Source organism: Myotis lucifugus, unplaced genomic scaffold (assembly GCF_000147115.1).
Source record: "Myotis lucifugus unplaced genomic scaffold, Myoluc2.0 scaffold_16, whole genome shotgun sequence".
Classification (NCBI taxonomy): Eukaryota; Metazoa; Chordata; class Mammalia; order Chiroptera; family Vespertilionidae; genus Myotis; species Myotis lucifugus.
This window is the reverse complement of record NW_005871064.1, coordinates 702662-711292: the sequence shown is the minus strand read 5'-3', so window position 1 is coordinate 711292 and position 8631 is coordinate 702662. Positions and strand designations below refer to the sequence as shown.

Here is an 8631-nt window from a genome sequence, read left to right as displayed (position 1 = left end):
CAAAATCCAATTTCATGTGGATCCTCGTGATATTCATCACCTAAACATAAAACTATCCTAAGTTATGGGTGTTTATATATTAAGTAAAAAATGAGTTGGGCCTAGCCAGTTCGGCTCAGTGTCTGCAGACTGAAGGGTCCAGGGTTTGTTCTGATCAAGGGAATGTACCTCGGTTGCAGGCTCATGCGGGAGGCAACCAATTGATGTGTCTCTCTCACATCAATGTTTTTCTCCCTCTGTCTCTCTTCCTCCCTTCCACTCTCACTAAAAATCAATAGAGAAATATCCTTAGGTGAAGATTAAAAAAAAGAAAAAGAATGAGTTGGTAAAAATGGTTCTGTCTGGAAGTTTTTAAAAAAATATGGTTGAATAGTAACAAAACTGTGTTATCTTTTAAATCCAAAAACTATGGTCATACTAGGAGTTGTTAAGTTTATGGTCCAAAATCATCAAGTATTCAGATTTTCCTTTTTTTAAAAAAATATAGGTATTTTTTTATTGATTTCAGAGAGGAAGAGAGAAGGAGAGAGAGATAGAAACATTAATGATGAGAGAGAATCATTGATCGGCTGCCTCCTGCACACCCCCTACTGGGGATCGAGCCCGCAACCCAGGCATGTGCCCTTGGCCAGAATCGAACCCGGGTCCCTTCAGTCCGCAGGCTGAAGCTCTAGCCACTGAGCCAAGCCGGCTAGGGCCAGATTTTCCTTATCTTTCTGTCCTACTTACTCTGCGTATGTCATCTACACCTTCCTCCCCCAACTATATTTGCAAGAGGCGTCCAGCAATATTATTCAAGGGGTAGAACATCTACTTTTACAAAGCAGACTTTTCCCAGAATGTCCCTTAGAGGATTTCCCCAAGTCTCTTTGGCCAGAGTGGTGTCACTTGCTCTTCCCTAAAGCAGTCACTGACAAAGGGTCTAGGTTACATTTATTTGCTTAGAATGATCAAGAAGACTCACCTTAGGTGAGGAGGAGGCATCTGGCCTCTTCTAGGCACTGGAGTGGTTGATAATTTAACAAAATCAGGGTGGCTTATGGAGGGAGGAGGAGGAGCAGTTATTATTTAAGCAGCCAATAGGGTTTACCATGAGGAACATTAATTTCCCATCTGGAAGTCTAGAGTGAACAATGTTCTTAAACTGCAATGACTCAAAGAATGAAGATTTCTCAACAGGACAAAGAAAAAGAGGGAGATGAAAGAGATTTTAAAATCCCCTGCTCTTCAATAAAGTTTGTTATTTATACTTGAATATCAGCTCTCTATAATGATAGACAACATATAGTTGGGTTTTGACTTAGCCCATTTTGAGAATTTTTGTTTTTGCTGGAGGAATTGAATAGTTTAGATATAATGGGACCACTGGTATATTTGTTTTATTCTTTTTAAAAAAATTAATTTTGTTCTACTTTTAGAATACATTTTCTATATTTTCCTATACTGTTATTTTTTCTTTGGCTTATCTTTATGTTTTATAAAGCTCTCTTCATTTCTTCTACTGTCAAAATCAGAAGAGAAATACTAATATGTATGTGAGAAGCTTAACACAATTTGACTTCATCTACCTCCAGGTAATATGTTAGTCATTTGAGGGAATTTTTTTGATCAAAATTCTTTTTATAACTTTGTTTTCATTTTCTTAAGTAATAGCTTTATTGAGATGTAAGTTACATAGTTCACTCTTTTAAAGTGTACAATTCAGTGATTTTTAGTATATTCACTTAGTTGTATATTGATCACCCTTATCAAATTCCAGAACATTTTTTATCATCCCCCAAAGAAACCCCACACCCATTAGAGTTACACCAATACCCTATTTTGCCCAGCCCCGACAACCACTAATCTTTCTGTCTCTATAGATTCACTTATTCTGGATATTTGTATCAATGAAATCATACAATAATAGTTATTTTGTGGCTTCTTTTATGTAGCATATGTTATAAGGTTCATCCATGTTGGAGTGTGTATCAGAACATCATTTCTTTTCATAGGTGAGAAATATTGCTTGGTATGAATATGCACATTCTGTTTATCCATGCATCAACTGATACACATGTGGGTTATTCCCACTTTTTGGTTATAACACATAATGCTATTATGAACATTTCGGTACAAGTTTTTGTGTGGACATATGTGTTCATTTCTCTTGGCTGTATACTTAGGAGTGAAATTGCTGCATTATATGGTAACTTTATGCTTAACGTTTCGAATAAATGCCAAACGGGTTTCAAAGCAGCTGCACCACTTTGCATCCCACCAGCAGCGTTTGAGGGCTCCAATTTCTCCTGTTGTTTCTTTTCATAATAGCCATCTGAGTGAGCATCTTATTGTGGTTTTGGTTAGCATTTCCCTAATGACTAATCAAGATGAGCATCTTTTCATGTGCTTATTGGCCATTTGCATATCTTCTTTGAAGAAGAAATTCTTTGCCCATTTAAAAATTGGGTTATTTGTCTTTATATTGTTTAATTGTAATCATTCTTTATATATCATTCATACTGGACCCTTTTCAGATATATGATGTGCCAATATTTTCTCCCACCTATTGGGTTGTCTTTTTATTTTGTTGATAGTGTCTTGTGAATTTTAAGCCTAATTTATCTATTTTTAAATTATTATTATTATTTTTTGTTAATCTTCATCTGAGGATAGTTTTCCATTGACTTTTAGAGCAAGTGGAAGGGAGGGAGAGAGACAGAGAGAGAAACATCAATATACTAGTAAGAGAGAAACATCAATTGGTTGCCTCCCACATGCACCCCAATGGGCACCAGGGATTGAGCCTGCAACCAAGGTATGTGTCCTTGATGGAATCAAACCCAAGACCCTTCAGTCCTTGGGCTGACATTCTATCCACTGAGCCAAACTGGCTAAGCCTATCTATTTTTATTACTTGTGCATATGGTGTCATATCTAAGAAATTGTTGTCTGATCCAAAATTATGAAGATATACACCCATATATATATATTTTTTAATCTAAGGCTTTTATGCTTTTAGTTCTTACATTTAGACAAGGGTACATATGTACTGTCTTTAGAGACCAAATCTTCCCTCTTCTGCCAGGACTGAAGAGGGAGAGGCATCATTTGCATGGAGCAGGGGATGGGGCCCAACAGCTTCTGAACAAACCTAATGAATGCTCTTCTTTGTAGCCCCACCCTTAGCCCCACCTCTACCCCACTTCATAGGCACCAGGTGCCACTGCTACTTCATTAAGATTATCACCTGTCAATGCCCATGGTATAAATTGGGCTGCTTCTCAGCTTTCCCTTTAACTGCTTTGGGATCAGCACGCGGTTGTCCGGTAAGTAAGTTGGCTCTTTCCTATTTACCTTTCAACTGAAAAAAATTGTGCTGCTGTTTTATTTTTTCATCTCCTTTACTTCCTTTTGGTCTTAAGTCTGAAATAAAAATCTGTTCTGTAGTTTCAGTACGAAGTCAGAAGGGAGCAAAAGTAATATGTAAGGTTTTCCCACTTAATAATTAGTGTCAATGCCTCACGCATTATGTTTTTATGTTTTCTGACAGCCTTGGTTTCCAAAGTTGTGGTGAGTCTTTTAAAGAAATTGCCTTTCTGGGTATCTTAGTGATAGGTTGATTGAGGTTGTATTGAATTTTCTAGTCAGAGACCATTTTGAACCAGAAACCATTGATTTTGTGTAGAAAATTGCGACTTGATTGGATTAAAAACTAGAATTGGAGATGCTGGCTTTGGATATGATATTCCTTAAGAGAAAAAGCCTTTTACTACATTTTATAAAATGGCTTTTCCCGCCACCGGAGGCCTGTTTCAGAATATCCAGGTCATCGCGTATAATAGGTATTCAGTGCGTGTGCTCAGGCAGCTACTTGTTTGAGAGCTTCTTTTATAACAAAACTCCCTAAAAGAGCTGTCTATAGGTCCTCTATTATGCTCACTCCCTTGGCAATATCAGTCAATTCCATAACTTTAAAATGCTGTCCTTAAGATGATGGGTCCAAAGCTTACAACTCTGTGTCTGACCTCGTCTTCAAGTTGGGATTCTTTTAACCCCCTACTACTTGGATAGCTAGTAAGCATCTCAAAAAAGAAATCTGTTTTTTTTACACTTCTTCCTCGTGGTTTCGGGTGCTCTACAATGTTCAAAGAAACCTCTCCAGTAACAAACTCTAGAGGTGATCCCTAAAGGTCTAGTCTTCAAAAAAAGAAATCTTAATTACACTGTCCTACTGAGTCCTCCCTAGGTTATTTCTATCACAGTGAATGACCCTGTTGCTCAGGCCCAGATCCTAAGAGTAATTATTATAGGATTTGACTGAGAGTTCCCCAAGATGTGGGGCATTCAGTGCTATAATAGGAAAGTCTCAGGCAAACTAGGATGAGTTGAACACATATGTTTCGAATAAATGAATGACAGTTTCTTGACAATCTGGTATCCTGGAGAATCACAGTATAATAGAAATGGCTCATTTAAACTAGTGGTGAACTACAATCTGCCTAGGGAGATTGTAATCATAAAGCCAAAAGTAAAAATGTTGGAAAAATTTGAACTTCATGTTGAGAAATTGTAATCAGCTACTGTATTGGGGGAGAGTTCTGAATTGGAATTCACTTATATAGTTCCATTTCCCCTCCAAATTACATAAGTTCTCACTTAATATCATCAATAGTTTCTGAGACTTTAAGCAAAAACAATTTATAATGAAACCAATTTTCCCATAGGTTAATTGATGTAAACAAGAGTTAAGTTCCTATGGCTTCTTATCAATGTTATAATGAAGTGATGTTGAACAAAAAGATGTAATTTGAGGACCTGCTACACTAGAAATTTTGTTCTATGCATCAATTTACAATTCAATAAAGTATTATCTGTTTGGAAGAGATACCCTAGCATGGTCCTTGTGTGTTACCGGAATTATAATTGGGTAAGGATTCTTTTTCTTCATGTGGTTAAGTAACATAAATAACAAAAACAAGTATATATTTATTTTTTTGGTCAAATCTATTGTTTTATGGTAACAGAAATTTAACTCCAACTGGCTTAAGCCAAAAAGGGAAGTGAATTCATTAATAAATAGTAATTTACCTCTGGGTGTCAAGTTGTCTCTTAGACATTGAGGATGAGACAATGAATAAGGTAGAATCAAGATGATTCATAAATGATGTGCAGGTAGAATAGGCATTCTGAGGCAAAGAACCTTGAAATAAGGAAAGAGAGTGAAGGGGTAAACTAAGGAGTATGAAGGGAGATGGAGAGCCTGAAGGGAGCTGCTGTCTTAGGTGTCAGTCAGCTTCTCTGAGGAAGTGATAATTGAGCAGAGATTGGGTGAAATAGAGGGAATTATGCAAAGTTCTTGGAAAGGAACATTTGAGAAAAGGGAAGAACATGAGCAAAGGCCTGCTTAGGGAGTAGAAGGTTGGTCAAAGGGAGCTGGGAAGGGTGGAGAGACATAGAGGATGAGGACAGGGAGATAATTGGGGTGAAATCCCTGTAGGCTTTTAAGTGATAGAAAGGGCTTTGGATATATTTTATGTCGGATGAGAAACCAGGTTGGTCCCTCTGGCTTCTGTGTGGACAGCAGACAGTAGGAAGGCAAATGTGGCAGAGGGAAGGCCTGCTGGGAGACTCTTCCATTTATCCAGATGTAAGTTGTTGGTTTAGACTAAAACGGCAGAGGTGAAGAGAAGTGGCCAGAGTACACTTCTGAACAAAGGTAGAACCAAAAGGATGTGAAGATGAATTAGTTCTGGGTTGGAAGAGAGAAAGGAATCCAATATGACTGTGCAGTTTTTTGTTTTTGTTTTTTTGGCATGAGCAACTTGTAATGAATGGACTTGCCATTTGCCTTTGGAAGAGACTTGGTGCTCTTAGGGAGGTGGCATATCTGAGCAGGGGAACCTTTTTGTTTTGGACACAGTGCATTGTTGGATATTCCTATCAGATGTGCGAGTGGAACTGTTGAGCAGGGGCCAGAGATGAATTGGGAGATGTTAGTGAGTAGATGGTATTTAAGGCCATGAAATTGAGAGAGAGAACCTAGAAAGTTAAAATCTGAGACTTGGGGCATTATATCTACAAGGCACTTAGAGCAAATGTTACTTAGCAAGTATGAATGATAAAGGATATTTAAGTGTTTATTCAAGTAACTAAATAATAATCCCAACACGTGGAGACCAGGCAGTGGAGACTAAGAAAGGGTAGCCAAGGAGACAGAAGGAAAGAGGAGAGAATGTGGCATCAGTAAAGCTGAATGAAAAGTGATATAAACAAGAGAATGTGACCAGCTTTTGTTAAAAGCTGCTGAGAAGTCAAATTACCAGAGGCCAAATAATGTAAAATCCTCAGGAGCAACTAAACTGGAGAGCCTGGGGGCGAGAAAAAGGGAAGCATTGTGCTTCAAGTTGAAGAAAAGGAACAGCTCAGTCACCACGTATTTCAGGCTGAGCTTGTAGACTGGGGAAGAGGGGAGGACAAGTTCATGAACACCTGGGAGGCTGTGCTTTGGAGGTGGGGCTGGCAACCAGCATGGGTGCCTGGGAGAGCCACACCTGAAGTAGAGTTGCCTTGAGAGCCTGTGTGAGGGCCTCTCCATGAAGACAGTCCAGCCATCTGCAAGGCCGCCCAGTTCCAAATGGACAGCAGTGGCTTTGGCAGTGAGCTGGGCAAATGAGAGTCTGCTTTAGAGGGAACAACAGTGCTGGACAGATGGTAAAACCTGGTGCCAATGGTGCATGTTGGGGCTATAGCAACAATAGCTGCCATTGCAACTGTGGGCTGAAAGGTCTCTTGTGGAGATGGGATCACAATGCTGGAACTCGAAGATGACATCAGGCAGGCTGAGAGTTGAGCAGGATCTGATTTGATTTTACCAAATGAAGGCATGTACATTATTGACACCGTAAGTATATGGTGGAGCACTTTGCACCTAGTACACTGACGTCTCTGCTCTGAGATTGTGTCCTCTTGGGAGAGCTGCAACATTGCTTCCATGGGTCTAAGTATGAGCAGAATAGTCACTCTTGTTCATGTCTGGTGACCTGCACTTCAGGGGCTGCTTTTTCTTTAAGATGATTGAGAATGATCAGGGATGAGTGTGCAATTGATAGAACTTCAGGTATAGATGTGTGTGATGCAGATTGACTTTTGATGATCGTTTCCTGCCAACACAATCTTTCCTTAACATTGTGAAAACATTTGTAAGCTGTCTCATAGGGTCTGTTCTCCCTGGCATTGCATCAGGTCTCATACTCACTGAACAGGCCAGTCCCCGCATGAATTTACTCAGGGTGTCTCCATCACCTCAGGCAAATGTATATCAAAGAAGTGTATAGTTATGTTACCTTGAGTAGCCCCTAAAGCAGTGGTTCTCAACCTTCCTAATGCCGCAACCCCTTAGTACAGTTCCTCATGTTGTGGTGACCCCCAATTTTCATTGTTACAAATTGAACATAATTAAAGCATAGTGATTTATCACAAAAACAATATGTAATTATATATGTGTTTTCCGATGGTCTTAGGCGACCCTGTGAAAGGGTCGTTCGACCCCCAAAGGGGTCTCGACCCACAGGTTGAGAACCGCTGCCCTAAAGTGTGGCAGCATAGAATTTCTGAACTTCAAATTGCTGCAAATGGCAGCTAAACAATTTGACAACTTTGCAAGTCAATATCCGCAAGTCAAATACAGTTATAAAACATCCTATGGAAACAATGGCATATGAAGATTTTGACTAACATATACTGTATGTTTACATATGTGCATGTGGTTATAATATTAATTCTAGGTGTTCTGGTACCTAGAACAGTGTTTTAGCAGCAGTGAGGAAGTTCTTAATGGTAACCTTGATCCCATCTGTTGGCTATCAGCCTGCCATGTTGGCACGCTGTGGGGAGCTGGAATAGGATGGACGCAGCTCGAACTTGAGAGCACATCTCAATCCAGTGGCTGAGCTGCTATTGCTCAGGAAGAACATGAGGTGTCTGAAGCACAGGTGGGTCTAGATCAGTAAATCAGTAGGTGCACATCAGTCTGGCAGGGACACTTCAGGGACAAATGGAAAGTTGGAGAAATCCATAGGAGCAGATTCTGGGGCTTCAAACGAGTTTTGAATGACCTGTTGGGGTTCCCAGGCCAGGGATTAATACAGCTGAGTAAGGGAGCAGGGTCAGGGGTCCAGGTAAGGAGATAAGGGAGCAGGGTCAGGTACGGAGACCAGACATTTGTTCAGAGCACCAGCAGGAGGCAAGATCATCTTTCTGAACCATTTGGTCTCAGCCAATGGCTTTTCTATCTTCCTTATTAGTGCAGGGAACAGTCCTCCCATATGACCAGCCAGGATAAGATTCACTCATCTACTGATTCATGCAGCTGATTTTTGAGATTCAATACTTGACACAATAGCTATTGGTCTCGCTCTTTCTAAGCGTATCTGTTGGGTAAGATTGACATGAAATGTATATTTTAATAATGAGTAATGAGGGTTACAGTAAGAGCCAATTCCAGATGGGGCAGGGAAGTGAGAGAGAAAAAGGAAGGCTGCGGTTTGGGCCATTGCTGTCCCTCAGACATGACTTTAAGTTTAATTGCTGAGCTCGTCTCTCTGTCTCATAGTCCCTGAACACTCCTAGCTGAGGTCACTTTGACCTGAG

The 8631-nt window shown here is 39.9% G+C and overlaps 1 pseudogene; it reads right to left on the bottom strand.

Annotated features, from left to right (window-relative positions):
• Nucleotides 1–4040: 4040 nt before the first annotated feature.
• Nucleotides 4041–4182, bottom strand: LOC111825205 (annotated as a pseudogene).
• Nucleotides 4183–8631: the final 4449 nt, after the last annotated feature.